Source organism: Lithobates pipiens, unplaced genomic scaffold (assembly GCF_037356315.1).
Source record: "Lithobates pipiens isolate NorthernLeopardFrog02 unplaced genomic scaffold, aLitPip1_a1.2 Scaffold_16, whole genome shotgun sequence".
Classification (NCBI taxonomy): domain Eukaryota; kingdom Metazoa; phylum Chordata; class Amphibia; order Anura; family Ranidae; genus Lithobates; species Lithobates pipiens.
Window position 1 is genome coordinate 433,300,462 of NW_027507748.1, and position 16,830 is coordinate 433,317,291.

The window sequence follows — 16,830 nt, forward strand, 5'->3', positions numbered from 1 at the left end:
CATGTGTTTCAAGTGCCTTCTTGTCTCGCGTGTTCCCCAGGGACTTTTCTGGAGTGCCCCAAACAACGTCGAGGGATAGACCTAACAGTAACCTAAAAGGCCGCCAGACCCAAAGCCAGGTCTATCACACAAGAATGTGCTCTACAGTGATATACACCAAAGTAAACAGCAAGAAAAATTAATAATGCAGCAAGAAAAATTAATAATGCAATCAGGTGGTTTTTCACAGTAACTAATACAGTAAAAACGTTGTAGGGAAACATTACATCAAAACAGGTCACCTCATGAGTTATTAATGAAGGCATTTACATCGGTGTCCACATTAAGGCCAAACGGAGTGTATGTTTTTAATTTATGAATCCAGGCCATTTCGAGCTTGGATATCTCCCTGACCAAGGACCCTCCCCTCCAGTGGGGCTTATATTTGTCTAAGCCAACAAATAGGGTGCCTGATGGGTCTCTCTTGTGTGTCTGGTCGTAATGCCTGGACACAGGGTGTTTGTCAAACCCCCGTCTGATGTTGCCAATGTGTTCGTTCACCCTGACCCGAAATGCCCTCTTGGTCCGCCCAATATACTGGAGGCCACAGGGGCACTGTAAAAGGTAAACCACAGCCTCCGAGGAGCAAGTAATAAAGGACTCTATGTCATATGCCCCAAGTCGTGTTCGTTCTTTGTGGACCAGGAAGGACGGGTTGGTCTTTGCGTTGGCGTGTATCCGGCCGGTGCACGTCGTTGTTTTGAACCTGCTTTTAAAGTCTTTTATGTAAGTGTTTATGTTCGCTTTTTAAGAATTAAAGTCATTTGGTTTTACACTATCTGGAGCCTATGTTTTCCCTTATGTGACACCACGTCGTGTTGGGAGTGAGTAACAGCCATAACCCCATCGTGTGGAAGATTCGTGACCATCTGAGGAGGAGGCGCTATCCGGACACCCTTTTGACTACTACTGCTTGTGGTGACCCTCTGTAACGGGGGGTCGTCTGGATCTGGTAAGGAGCTGATTCATTTATTTCGGTGATGGGATAAGCACACCACATCTTTGGAGAAGATTTCCAATCCGTGTATTTGCAATTCAGTCGTTTGGAACTTTTCTTTATTGCCGTACCTCATTTGAAATTTTTGTTTCACTGGTGTTCATTCACTATATGGACATTTATTTTTTATTTTTATTTTTTATTTTAATTTTTCAATTTTTTGATATATGACTGTATGGATATTACACAGAGTGTCTCTGAACACAGATTTAGTATTTTTTTGATAGGTCATTTATGCTTAATAGCAAATATATATTCTTTATATTCTTACCTTTATGGTTTAGGGGTTTATGCACAGAGTTTGATACACATATATTGAGTTTGGGGAATTCACAATATTAATACACTAGATACTAAGACCCACAGTGCGGGTCTGATACTTTCATATACCCTAATCACATTGGGTATTTTGTGGCTAGCGCAGTTCTTCTTCTTTCTATATATATATATATATATATATATATATATATATGTATACCTACCTACAATTTAAAAATTATGTATGTAAGCTGAACAACATTTCATGTTAAATGTAAATTACATTTTTATTATGCAGAATCCAAATTAAAAAAGGTTACAATATAAGTGGTAGTATCATTAATTAGCATTATCTCATGAACAACACATATACTGATAAGGGTGTTCCTGCAGAAGTTTTTTTGTACTTTTAAAGTAAAACATTTCATTGTATTATACTTGCTATATGTAAGAACAAAACAGGAGGAAGTAAACAGGGTCACTTATCCAGCACTTAGATGTAAAATATACCTCATGAGACTAAGCAGCTGCTATATTCATACAAAACATTTTAAAAAAGTCCCTTCAGTCCTTTCCAGTGTAAGCAGTGCTAAAAAAATTATTATAAAAAATAAAAACACATTAAATCTAAAAGGGATATATCCCTTTTAGATTTAATGTGGTTTTTTTTTCATACTAATTTTTTGCTTCTTTTTTGAACTATATGTAAGAACAACTTTCTTTTTACAGAAAAAAATGAAAAAAAGTCAAACTAGATCACATACCAAGCAAATGTCTTCATATGGGCTACAACACGTCAATGAGTCCAAATGTGAGAATCAAGGATTGCCCAATATTTTAGGTTTCCACGGTTCATAAGGGGGTGTGGATATGGGGGGGGGGAAGGAGTATGGAAGGGTAGAATAGAGGGGAGGCCCCATATATATTTTAAAAAAATTCTTCTTTCTTTTCTTTTATCCTTTCTCTCTTCCCTGGGGGGAAATGTGGTGGTGGGCGTGGTTTAACTCCAAGAATTATATGCATATTTTGGGGGATTTGGAATATTCTGTAATATAATATATATATACTTTAGGAATGTCATGAATGTTATGTTATGTAATGTTGTGTCTTTTTCTAAAAATGTAATAAAAAAATTATTTTACACAAATGTGAGAATCTACAAAAAAAAAAAAAAAAAAAAAAAATATATATATATATATATATATATATATATATATATATATATATATATATATATATATAAATACCTGTATGACTAAAATGAGACGCTGTATAATGGAATGTTCCTACTCTCTATATAAGTAATATCAATAGTTAAAGAGCATATGGATCATTTGTCATAAAAGCACCAAGGTTTAAAATCACTGTCCTAGAAATATTTCTATCCTTATAAAAAAGAAAAGGTAAATAAATGATGTCTGTGTTAATTTACAATAACAGATGAATAATATTTCATGGGATCTAGTAAACTTTTACGTTTTGCAACCCACACCTGCAATAATATTAGTTTAACCAAACCACAAACTCAAGACAGTTTGACTGCAGTATTTTATTAAATGTATACATAGCTGTATACTAGAAAAGTTTATATGACGTTATTTTTTACAACATCAAAGGCATAAAGACGTTCGCGCTCCAGTTCTATATAAAACAGTTTATGTACTATAATATATATAAATAAATAAATATATATATAAATATATATATATATATATATATATATATATATATATATATATATATATATATATATATATTTAAATATGCATGCAGAAAATGTATTCTAGTGATAACATTTACAAGTATATACTGTAAGCAATACACTTAAACTTAGATATGGACTTCACCGACAGCTCATTGTTCCATCAGCTGTTGCCAGTTCTCTTTTATGGAGTTTTCTGAACATAAATTCAGTTACATGCTGGAGAATGTTGCTTCTCACTATATCATTTTTATTTGAAATAAATTAGTTTTCTATAGTTACATAGCTAATAAGAAACATACTGTATATGTAAGTTGAGTTCGCTCTCTCCCACCTTCTGCAGTTTTGTTCCACAAGAAGACTAACCCCCACATCCGAAGCAACTGCAGTCCCTTTTAGCCCGCAGGGGAAACACATTTCTTTCTCAACCCCCAACCTTCTCTTAAGTGCTGTCAAATTATCTGTGGGCCATCAGCTAAAATTGTAACTTCACTATCTATTTTGTTTATTATTAATAAACAGGTTGAAAAAAACAGAGACCAGCACTGATCCCCATTGTGCATCGTGAATATGCTATGCTTAAAATTACCCCATTCCTTTTTTTTTTACTAGCTTATTACCTATGTGCATTCAGTCTTTCCTAATTCTTAACTCTTAAACTTCTGTTATTATGAAGAACAGATTTAAGATTCGAACATGTTATGAGCAGTTCCCAAATACAGAACTTAAAGTCTTCTTTAAAGTAATAACACAAATACCATAAAATATCCTACCGGGTCTGTAAAGTTCTAAATATATGCATGCAGCATTATGTCATGAAGAGCCTTCCACAAAACCATTTCAATCAATAAATTTAAAAAAATCCATCACTGCCATTCTTTTCAGACTGCTAAAAGTTTTCCTGCATCTGGAAATATACCCACAATGATGCTGGTTGTCCCCTTTTTATGGATTTATACAAACTTACTGTTTTTGAGCATATAGTTGGTTTAAGCAAGGGACTTGAGGGGGTGATGTATTCTTTTTTAACTGTCCATCATTTATTTATATATTTGTGATACGTTTTAGTAAAGTATTAATAAAAGATTTTGTAACAACATATGTCTTGAACTGTCTAACTCCTGGTAATGCATCTCTCTAATTAATGTTTTTATTTTTATGAAGGGGATGAAGTGTATTGAGCCTAGTTTAAAGTTAGTCACTCAAGAAAATCAGATGTACCAATTTATTGACACATCTGATTAAAGTTAGGGAGCACACTTTACATATTCATATATTTTCATGAATGTATGCAATAAAATTCTTTGTTTTAATCTAAATGTTAAAACAGTTTAATATAGTAGTTTTAGCCTTTCCACTAATTAAAAAGGAAAGCATAGTGGCTTAGTATATATTTACAATTATAAATATAATTTTTTTATATTTTTGTTAGGTAAATAGGATTTTAGTTGGATTTCAACTAAAACAAAAAGGGACAATTCTAATTGATATTAAGTACTGTCTCTTGTGCTGATTTAAAAAAATATAAGTTTCACTAAAATTAAGCTGGCCATACATGGATCAAAATTGAGCCAGTTCAGCAAGGACCATTGAACGGCAGTGAGGTTGTACAGAAGTCAATATACTGATCAGCTTCTATATAGCACCCTGTCAAATTTTCCCTTCTTGATCAGCACTGCAGGCTATAGCCTGTACCTCTGCTCAATGTATTCTGATGCTGTCAGAATACAATAGCTCAGCGGGGAGAATTCACCATCTAAATTGAGTTTGTGGATGGGGAAATCACATCTGTTTTTTTTATTTTTTTTTAAGTTGGTTGAACAAGAAAAGCTGATTTATCTATAAGCTGCTTTAGGTTTTAAGCTTTGTTTTTTCTCTTAAGAAAGCCCATAGTTCTCTGTTAAGAAAGAATCATATGTGTACTTGGATAACATGTGTATTGTTAAATAAAATAGTAAGTACACTTGGCTGGAAGTTCTGTTCCCCCCACCCTTCAGTTGCCTTAACTTTTATTTTAGTCTTATCTGTCCATTTTTTGCATTCGATCAGTGACGTGATGTTGAATGGAGAGCATTGGTTATCTCTCTAGATAATGTTCTCTAACTTTGGCTACTCTTTTGTTGAGTTCAACTTTGACTTTGTACTCTTTTATATTATTTTCCAAGTTATCTTGTAGAGATCCTATATTATCAGTCTTCTTTCTATTAGATAGTGTATAGGTGTGCACATTTTAACTTAAAGTGTAAGGCCTGGCTCACACTTTAGTGGACTTGCAGCCCACATTTTCATGGGCTCAGCCAGCATTTCCTGCAGAAAAAAAAGTTCATGCACCATTTTGGAAGCAGCATATTTTGCCCCATGCAATTTCCCTGTGGTTCCCATACCAGCAAATGTGCTGTGGTTTGAGATGCATGGGAGTGTTATTAAGAATAAATGGCAGCCCAGCGTGTTTTTAAGCAGCGATGAATTTTGACTGTGTTGTTGCTGTGATTCCTGCATCCGCAACAACCCACAGTACTGTGAACAAGGCCTAACTAAGGAAAAACATTTTTTTTAGTTTTCAATAGAGTGGAGAAGGATTATAAGAGCCATCAGTTTTTTTGCCCCATTAGTGAGATTCACCCTCTCTATTTGTTCTGTTTACCATTATTCATCGAAAGGGAAAGTAAAAATTTTGGGTTGACACTGGAAAACAGTAATAGACGGGAAATCTTCCAAAGGGGACACTATTTCTGGTGACCTTGTTGACAATCCAGGATTCCCTGGAGAAATTTTCTCTTACTTTTGTTTTTTGCTATGGGACAGGAAATGTAGGGAAATATCTCTTATGGGACACAGATGGCAAAAATGAAAAAAGAAAAAAAAGTTTTTAGTTACACTTTAATATCATTCAGCAAGTTATTTTTTCAGCCTAAATCTTTGCATTATGTTTTTACATTCCTTTAGGGTTACCTCTTTTGCTTTTCTGCATTACCTATAAAAAAACCCTTGTATTTCAATATTTCATTATTATTATATTCCTATAAATTTTGATTTTATACTTGTGTTTATATATAAAAAAAATATTTTCCCCATGTGACCATCTTTAATCCCTACCCTCTAGTCTCTCTTCGTTGCTCACATTTTTGTGATATCCTCATGCCCCTCCTTTATGATATCTTGAATCATTGCTGTATGTGTGAATATATGAAGGCTTCTGCAAAAAAATATTTTCCAGAAGTCAAAACCAAACTTATTTTATTAGGCATTTAAATACGATCTCTTATTTTTCTGCTGTACGTTATAAACCTTACATGGTGAGGTATGTGTATGTCCAGGTGGTTATGCTGGGCTATGTTAACCACTGTGTAAATAAAGGTTTGCCAGAGAAAAGCCACGCAGATCAAAGAACCCTGTGTGCCTATCAGTTTACAATGGCATTCTTAGACAGTGATCAATGCTAAGCAATAGCACATGTCTTAATTCTCCCCTGTCTGCATTTGTATCCATTCTACTGCACTCTCATGATTCTCTAAGCTTATCTTTAACACCCATCACTGCCATTTGTAATTATAATAATTTATATCTTCTGCACAATCTGCAAATAAAATTTATCTCTTCTTCCCTCTTTCTTCACCTCTTTTTTATACACAGACGTATACTTGGAGTTTGAATTCCCAATACCAAATAACTAAATAACCTGCACTAAGGAAAAAACTCCTAAAAACTCCTAATGACAACTTGAAATATTCACATACAGTATATATCTATAACTTCTAAATACTCTCAGTAGTGATAATTTCCAATAAGGATAAATAATACAAATCCACAGTTATTCACTCTGTGGCTTAAAAAAAATTTCCTCTTCAAAACAGTAAATGTCCTCTGGTAGCTACAGTGTATTGAAAAAGTATTCATACCCCTTCAAATTTTTCACATTCCACATTCCACATGTCATGTTACAACTAAAATTGTCAATGTATTTTATTGGGATTTTACATGATAGACCAACTCAAAGTGGCACATAATTGTGAAGCGGAAGGAAAATGATAAATGGTTTTCCAGATTTTTTACCAATGAATATGTGAAAAGTGTGCCGTGCATTTGTATTCAGCCCCCTTTACCCTGATATTCCCCAACTAAAATCTAGTGGAACCAATTGTCTTTAGAAGTCACCTAATTAGTAAATAGAGCCCACCTGTGTGTAATATAATCTCAGTATAAATACAGCTGTTCTGTGAAGCCCTCAGAGGTTTGTTCGTGAACAAACAGCACCATGAAGGCCAAGGAACACACCAGACAGGTCAGGGATAAAGTTGTGGAGAAGTATAAAGCAGGGTTAGGTTCTAAAAAAAATCCCAAGCTTTGAGCATCTCACAGAGCACTGTTCAATTCATCATCTGAAATTGGAAAGAGTATGGCACAAATGCAAACCTACTGAGTCATGGCCGTCCACCTAAACTGACAGGCCGGGTAAGGATATCATTAATCAGGGAAGCAGCCAAGAGGCCCATGGTAACTCTGGAGGAGCTGCAGAGATCCACAGCTCAGGTAAGAGAATCTGTTCACAGGACAACTATTAGTCTAGCACTCCACAAGTCTGGCCTTTATGCAAGCTTGAGATATTTTTTTATAATCTAACCCTGCTTTAACTCATCATTGAGAATCATAATAAAATCCCCACAAATCAACAGGTTTCCTTTTTTCAGACATTTTGTTTTTTGCAAGGTTTTGCGTAAGAATTGGCTTTATCGGAGGAGCATATACGTTTACCAATTTATAGACTTTGTTGTTAATTTCAGCTATTACAATAACATACCCACCACGACTGTCCACATACTTCTTTAGCAACTTAAATCTGACAGAGTCCTTAATTGCAATTAAAACACCATTATGTTTACCAGAGTCATTCGCTGTAAAGATGTGTTGGGATTCCGGTCTGAGAAGTGTGTTTCTTGAACATATAAAATGTCACAGTGCTTTTCCAGCGCCGTCTTCCATAGAGTTCTGCACTTATATGAGCTGTTGAGTCCTCTAGCATTGATAGACATCAATTTAAGAGAAATTAAGTTCTGTAATTGTGCTGTGGAGCCATCTAGTGGTGCAGGGTGGTATGGAAGTGGAGATGAGCTATGTTTTCAGTACAGCGGGGTGGGATGATCTGCATGTTGAATTAGGTATTTGAAAGTTCCAGTAGTATGGAGAAGTAAACAAGAAAACAGTAGGAACTAGCAACAACAACAATAGCACAGTCATTGTGAACAGGATGAATATGGGAATATCCCAGAAATAAAAGTGGGGTAAGGTTCTGTGTAATTTTTCAGTGCAGCCGAACATCAGGTGCAGCATATGATAGCTGGTAGGAGTGTGTCAGCTATGGAGGCACCAAAGGGTGGGCCAACCAAAAATGTAGCAGGTAGTTGCCAGTGTAGGTCAGCAGTAAAGGTGACTTCAGTCACGCTTATCTCTGGGTGAGTGATAGGAGTTAGTCTCTGGTTTGTGAGGCTCGAGGGGCCAAGATGAGCATCATGTGGGAGAAGTCCCCATCTGTGCAGCAGCTCCAGGCCTTTTTCCAGGGATGAAATAGTATGTGACTCATTGCCTCTTTCAAGCCTATGTTTAGCTGGAAAGCCCCAGCTGTGCAGTATTTTATGGTTTCTCAGAATTTTAGTAATTGGGATCAGGTTATTTCTGGCCTCCATGGTGGCTTGTGAGAAGTCAGCGTAAATAGTGATTCCCGCGTAAGGATCTGGGACGGTGCCATTTTGTATGGAAACTCTAATGAGCTGATGTTTGATATGGAAGTATGGATTCTGACAATGACATCTCTAGGGAACCTTTCAGGAAGATGGGGTGGTTTGTGCAGTCTATGGGCCCTGTCTGATGATGACATCTGCAGGTGTGAGGGATGGTTTAGCTGTTTTCATCAATTTCTGGAGGAAGGTGTGCAGTTCTACATGCTTTATTGATTCAGAGATCGCCCTAAATTCAAGGTTGTTCCTGCGTGATCTGTCCACAAGGTCAGTGACCTTTAAGCGGAGGGCCCTAAGCTCACCCTCAACTACCATATGCGCATCCACAAGCTCTTTGTGGGACCCCATTTTGTTCTCTATATTCAATTCTGTCACCCAGAACAGTTCATTCTTTTTTTTGAGGAACACATGACATTAGTTATGTCCTGCTGGATAGCCTCTCTGGGAGTGAGAATCATCTCTTTCATTGTCATGTCTGTCATGGGCAAGCCTGAGGTAGGGAAAGCATCCAGTTTCTGTGTCATTGTCAGCAGGGGAGCTCAGTCTCCTCTTCTGCTTTATAGGGCTGTTTTAGGCTGATGGAGGTAGTAAGTGTGTGGGCCTGACTCACCAGCTCCACTGTATGCTGCTCTGCTGTGAGGAGGATAGTGCGGTGAGGTGAGATCTCCCGTGCCGGCACCATCTTGGCTGTGTCTGGCCAGGACTGTTGTATTGAAGTCAGTCAATTTCCTGGGCCCTCTCTCTCCTTCCTCTTCACCATCATAGATGGTTTGTTCCCCTTGGATTCCACTGCTTGGTCTGTTGTTTTTTGTGCAGTACACGCCGCTGTGAGTTGCTGTAAAGTTTAGTTAGGGGTATCAGAGTAAAGGGGGCTGAATACAAATGCATGCCATACTTTTCACATATTCATTGGTAAAAAGTCTAGAAAACCATTTATAATTTTCCTTCCACTTCACAATTATGTGTCACTTTGAGTTGGTCTATCATGTAAAATCCTAATAAAATACATTTACCTTATTGGTTGTAACATGACAAAAGGTGAAAAATTTGAAAAGGTATAAATACTTTATCAAAGCACTGTATATTCACCATCACCTTCACTCCAAGCAACTCACCAAATTTACAATATACACAGCTGTTAAATGGATGAAAAAGCAGGTCTGCAGAATACCAACTGTAAGGCCGCGTACACACGCGCGGACTGTTCGCCCAACTTTGTCCGTCCAACAGTTTCGGCAAACAGTCCGCTCAAACTTAGCATGGACGGACATGGCCACACACGACGGACGAACAGTTTGCTGAAACCGTGCGCGATGACGTGAACGGCACGTACGACGGGACGAAAAATACGACGTCCTATACACTGCATTATAGCTTTCGGCGTGAAAATCCTTTCTGAGCATGCGCGCAACTTTGTTTGACGAACAAGCCTACACACGAGCGGACTGTTCGCTGAAACAAGGTTTCAGCGGACAGTTTTACGGAATTTCCGAAAAACCTTGTCCGTCAAACTGTCCGCTGAAACTGTCCGCTGAAAGCCCACACACGAGCGGACTGTCCGCCCAAACACTGTTCAGCGGACAAAGTTGGACGAACAGTCCGCCCGTGTGTACGCGGCCTAAGTGATATGTTATTGCCCATTGACTTTCTCACATAGAGGTTTAGGTCCACTTTCAGAGTAAGGAAGGAGGGGTAAGAAGGTAGTGATAATTACACGGATGCCATTTTCTGAATGCTAACGATTATACCACTACTGTCTACAGTTTACCCACATATTTCATGACATTTACAGACAATTGATAGGTGATGTCAGATGGGTGATTCTTCACCAGTGGCACCCAAGCAAGGGAACCACTTTCCCCAGTAGAGTCTTCCCCTTCCTGGACAGTAGTCAGCTTCTTCATTAGACCAGTCAACAGCCAACATGTGGTTTGTTAGCGAATCCTGTTGCTGAATAGTTGCCACGTGCCTTACACTGAGCCAAAACATATTGCATTTAAAATGTATCTATGGTGAAAATGAAAATTATTAGAATTGTATTTATTTTTACCCTAACCCTATTAATCTGAATGGTCTTAAATTTTGACAACTTAGTTTGTATGGAATGGCACACATTTAATTCTTTGAATTCTGTGAGAGATATCTACTATGCCTTTTGAATATGCACTGCTGCATCACACATTTCACAGAGCCTGCCTTTTGAAATACAGAGGTGTTGAAAGGAAGGGTTTTGGGATACAGAGTCAGTACAGGAATCGTTGGTGCAAGCAGTAACGTGCCATGAGATATGTAGCCCCATGTATACTACTGTGCAAAAGTTTAAGGCAGGTATGAAAAAATGCTGTAAATTAAGAATGTTTTCAGAAATAAAAGTGTTAATAAGTTAACAAAATGGAAAGTAAATGAACAGAAGAGAGATCCAAATCAAATCAATATTCGGTATGACCACCCATTGTCCTAAAAATGGCATCAATTCTTCTAGACACACTTGCACAACATTTTTGAAGGAACTCAGCAGGTAGGTTGTTCCAAACATCTTGGATACCTAACCAAAGATATTATGTTGATGTAGGCTGCATCAAATCTATCTATCTCTTCATGTAACCCCAGGCAGATTCAAGGATACTGAGATCAGTGTTCTGTAGGGACCAAGCCATCATATCACTTTATACTGAAGATAATTCTTAATGACATTGGCGTTTATTTACTAGAACTGGAGAATGTAAAATCTGGTGCAGCTGTGCATGGTATCAAATCAACTTCAGCTTGTTCAATTAAGTTTTGATAAAAAAAAAAAAATCCTGAATGGAGAGCTGAACCAGATTTTGCACTCTCCAGTTTTAGTAAATCAACCCCACTTTCTATATGTTTAGTAGGGATGAACCGCACAAACCCTGGTTTAGTTTGCAGCAAAACATGTGAGCAGGCAAAACATTTGTGCGAACACGCAAACACCATAGAGGTCTATGGGACATGAACGTGAAAAATCAAAAGTTCTAATTTTAAAGGCTTATATGCAAGTTATTGCAATAAAAAGTGTTTGGGGACCTGGGTCCTGCCCCAGGGGACATGTATCGCAAAAATAAGTTTTAAAAACTGCAGTTTTTTCAGGGAGGAGTGATTTTAATAATGCTTAAAGTGAAACAATAAAAATTAAATATTCCTTTAACCCCTTCGTGACCGGTGCACGATGATGTACGTCACCAGAATGGCATGGGCAAGCAAATTGGCGTACAGGTACGTCCATTTGAAATTGCCTCCCTGCTATTGCATGCACGCCGCTGGTGGTCGGGACCCCCGTGAGTCCGGTCACGGGTCCCGCGGACTTGATCGCCATGGGGATACCCGCGATCATCTCATGGGAAAGCTGAACAGGGAGATTCCGATGTAAACAGCATCTCCCCATTCTGCCTAGCAACAAGTGACACTGATCTCTGCTCCATGTGATTGGAGCAGAGATCAGTGTTCATTAACACACAGCCCAGGTCCCCACAGTTAGTAACATTCCCCTAGGACACACTTATTCCCTACACTGCCACCCCTGGTTAACCCCTTTACTGTCAGTGTCATTTACACAGGAATCAATGCATTTGTATAGCACTGATTGCTGTATAAATGACAATGGTCCCAAAAATGTGTCAAAAATGTCCGATGTGTCCGCCATAATGTCGCAGTCACAATAAAAATCACTGATCGCTGCCATTACTAGTAAAAAAAAAAAAATTATTAATAAAAATGCCATAAAACCATCCCCTATTTTGTAAACGCTATAAATTGTGCGCAAATCAATCAATAATCGCTGATTGCATTTTTTTTTACCTAAATTATGTAGAAGAATACGTATCGGCCTAAACTGAGGAAAAAAATGTTTTTTATATATATTTTTGGGGGATATTTATTATAGCAAAAAGTAAAAAATAATGCGTTTTTTTCAAAATTGTCACTCTATTTTCGTTTTTAGCGCAAAAAATAAAAACTGCAGGGGTGATCAAATACCACCAAAAGAAAGCTCTATTTGTAGGAAAAAAAGACGTAAATTTTGTTTGGGAGCCATGTCCTACGACCGCGCAATTGTCAGTTAAATCGACGCAGTGCCGAATCGCAAAAAGTGGTCTGGTCTTAAGCCAGCAAAATGGTCCGGTCTGAAAGTGGTTAAATATCATGCCTTGGGGGGTCCCCTTAGTTTGCCTATAAAGTAGCGCATCATTTTCATGTTCATAACAGTACCACAGCAAAATTACATTTCTAAAGTAAATAATGTCATTTTAAATTATTTGCGGCTGTAATGTATTGTCGGATCCTGGTAATACAGATAAAAATCATTGAATAAAACGGCAAAATTGTAAAAATAAAAAATGGCGTGAGGGTCCCCCCAAAATCCATACCAGGCCCTTCAGGTCTGGTATGGATATTAAGGGGAACACCACGCCAATTTTTTTTAAAAATGCGCCAAAATAAAAAAATGGTGTGGTGCCCCCCCCAAAATCCATACCAGACCCTTATCTGAGCATGCAACCTGGCAGGCCACCTGAAAGGGGAGGCAAGAGAGCGCCCCCCCTCCTGAAATGTACCAGGCCACATGCCCTCAACATGGGAAGGGTTCTCGTTGATGGGGACAAGGGCCTCTTCACCACAACCATTGCCCAGTGGTTGTGGGGGGCCTTTCACAAGGGGGCCCCAGATCCCCCCCATGTGAATTTTTCTTCTGTTCGCTCACTTTGCATTTTGTAAATTGATAAAAATAAACAATAAAAATATATATTTTTGAAAGTTTAGTTTACAGCATTTCTTCACATCTGCCTAAAACGTTTGCACACTACTTTAGGTAATAGAGGAAGTTGTGCCAGGAGATGGTCAGCAGATAAGCAGGTTTTCAGGTAAGCATATATTGGAAAAAAAATACTATTGTTTATATTGCTATTACAATGCTGATGTTATAAAATAAAACTGTGTCTGTAGATCTTCTTTAAGAAAGTAAACAGTAAGCATTTTCATGGAAACAGAAACAATGTTTATATAGGAGTATGCTTAGGTTCTATATTGGTCTAATATAGGACCTAAACAATAATAACGCTTTACGATTCTTTGCAAACACTAACTTGGATCTATATACAAATATATATATAAATTCATACTGTAAGTTTGACCATACGCATTGTACAGCAATTGACGTACAATATTATTTATAGATAAAACAATATGAAGATGGTAATAACTTTTTTTTTTTGCCTTCAGCATGCAAACATTGTTCAAACATGCCAGGAAGATTTATTATTTTTTCTTTCTTCTTTGCTCTATTACACATTTTTGTTTTATTTTTGTTAACTGTAGTTGACACTTTTTTTGATGGTATGGAAATCTAAAAGGATTTTCAATATCACACTAAAAACTGGCTAGGTGGAAATCCCAATTGGTAACTGCTTGCTTTGCATACATTTAAAGTGGATTTAAACCCAATTACAAAAATGTAATATATTGCAGCATTTCTGCATTTCTTTTATTTCACCTAGTGATCCTGCCAGTAACAAACTTCCTGTCTTAGGGTGTCTGCATTCTGGATGAAGATATAAAGCAGATGCCTTTGTACAGCAGCATAGCCAGTCTCAGGAGAGGGTCGTGTTAAACTTGCAGATTTTGATTTTTTTTATTATTTTGGCTAAAAAGGTTTTACCTAAATTCATAAAAGCTGACCATTGTAAGCACCCCTAACTGTCACTTTTACTGTACTGTACAATTTTCAAGTCTTTACACAGATTCTCAATTGGATTTAGGTCTGGACTTTGACTGGGCCATTCTAACACATGAATATGCTTTGATCTAAACCATTTCACTGTAGCTCTGGCTGTATGTTTAGGGGCATTGCCTTGCTAAAAGGTGAACCTCCACCCCAGTCTCAAAACTTTTGCAGACTCTAACAGGTTTTCTTCTAATGCTGCGTGCACATGATTGGACTTTCCAGCAGACTTGGTCCAGTGGACCGGAATCCGTCGGACAATTCGATCGTATGTGGGCTCCAGCGGACTTTTTTTCCCCAAAAGTCAGACGGACCTAGAAATAAAACATGTTTCAAATCTATCCGTCGAACTCAAGTCCGACAGGCTAAAAAACTGGAAAACTGTTTGTCTGTGTGCTAGTCCGATACAACGCAAGGGCAGCTACTGCCTACTGGCTATTGAACTTCCTTGTTTAGTCCCATTTACATCATCAAAACAAATGGACTTTCGAACTGACTTATTCTGGTCATGTGTGGCCAAGTCCGTTCGTTCAGAAAGTCAGACGGACCTCCGCCAAAAGTCCATCAGGAAGACCGTCAGAAAAGTCTGGTTGTGTGTACGCAGCATAAGATTGCCCTTGATAGGGGATACTGAGGGATGCTCTCTGTTTTTGGGGAACCTACTATACAGTAGTTACTCCTCCCCTTTTCTTCGGTTAGAGTACCTATAGGGGTGTTGTATTGCAACCCTCGTGGAGGTTTGTTAAGGTATGATTTAATATACATGTGTACATTTTAGGTAGCGCCACTGAACCCAATTGTCATATAATACCTTCTTCCACATGTTTGCTGTGTCCCCCACATGGCTTTTCGCAAACTGCAAATGGGACTTCTTGTGGCTTTCTTTCAACAATGGCATTCTTCTTGCCACTCTTCCATAAAGGCCAGATTTGTGAAGTGCATGACTAATATTTGTCCTGTGGACAGATTTGCCCACATGAGTTGTAGATCTCTGCAACTCCTCCAGAGTTACCATGGGCCTCTTGGCTGCTTCTCTGATTAACGCTATCCTTGCCCAGCCTGTCAGTTTAGGTCATGGGTGTCCAAACTTTTTTCAAAGAGGGACAAATTTGAAGTGAACATGTGTGGGGGCCGACCCTTTTGCCTGACATTCTTTGAACCATTAGAATTAAATGCAAATGAACTAAAACACTGCCCAACAAGAATTATGTTGCCTTAGTGGCTGTGTGTGGTGTGAGTATGGATGAGCTTGTTGGGCATGTTATTAGGTTATTAGGCATGTTATTATATATATATCTTTTTTGTGGCCCCCAACCAACGAATCCCCGAGCACTTCTCAGGACTAAGGATGAGCTTGGGCGTGTTATGTGGATATATTGTATTTATTGGTGTATAACACGCACAGGCGTATAACACGCACCTTGAATTTAAGAGGGAAGTTTCAGGAAAAAATGAATTTTAAATTTAGAACGGTGAATCAAAATAAGGGTCAGTGTCCATCAATGCAGCCTATTCAGTTCCCACCTGAAGCCTTACCATTGCCATGAATGTAGCCTCACCATTGCCATGAATGCAGCCTTAACATTGACATGAATGCAGCCTCACAAGTGCCTTGAATGCAGCCTCACCATTGACATGAATTCAGCCTCACCATTGACATGAATGCAGCCTCACAAGTGCCATGAATGCAGTCTCCCCATTGCCATGAATGCAGTCTATGAATGTAGCCTCACCATTGCCATGAATGAAGCCTTTGAATGTAGCCTCACCATTGCCGTGAATGCAGCCTCTGAATGTAGCCTCACCATTGCCATGAATGCAGTTTCTGAATGCAGCCTCACCATTGCCATGAATGTAGCCTCTGATTGCAGCCTCACCATTGCCATCAGTGCAGCCTGATCCATGCCCATCTGCAGCCTCAGAGGGGACAGGGAGCAGGATGAGCGCCAACAGATTACATAAAGTAGAATCTCATGTTTAACCGGCGGCCTCTTTTATATAAAATCCCACCTCCTATGAATGGTCATCCAATGCCAGCCCAGGAGATGGGACTTCCTATTACAGAGGCCGCAGAGTAAACAGGAGATTCCACTATATGTAATCTGATGGCACTCATGCCGCCCCCTCCCTGTCCTCTCCGAGAAACGACAAATATGGTTTATATCTTTTGTGGCCTCCAAGCGAATCCCCAAGCGGCGCTTGGGGATTCGTTGGGGGGCGATAAAAGATATATATATCTAAATTATCAGTGGGGCCATATGAAACTGGAACATGGGCCGCAGTTGGCCCATGGGCCCGGACTTTTGACATGCTTGGTTTAGGTGGATGGCCATGTCTTGGTAGGTTTGCAGTTGAGCCATACGCTTTC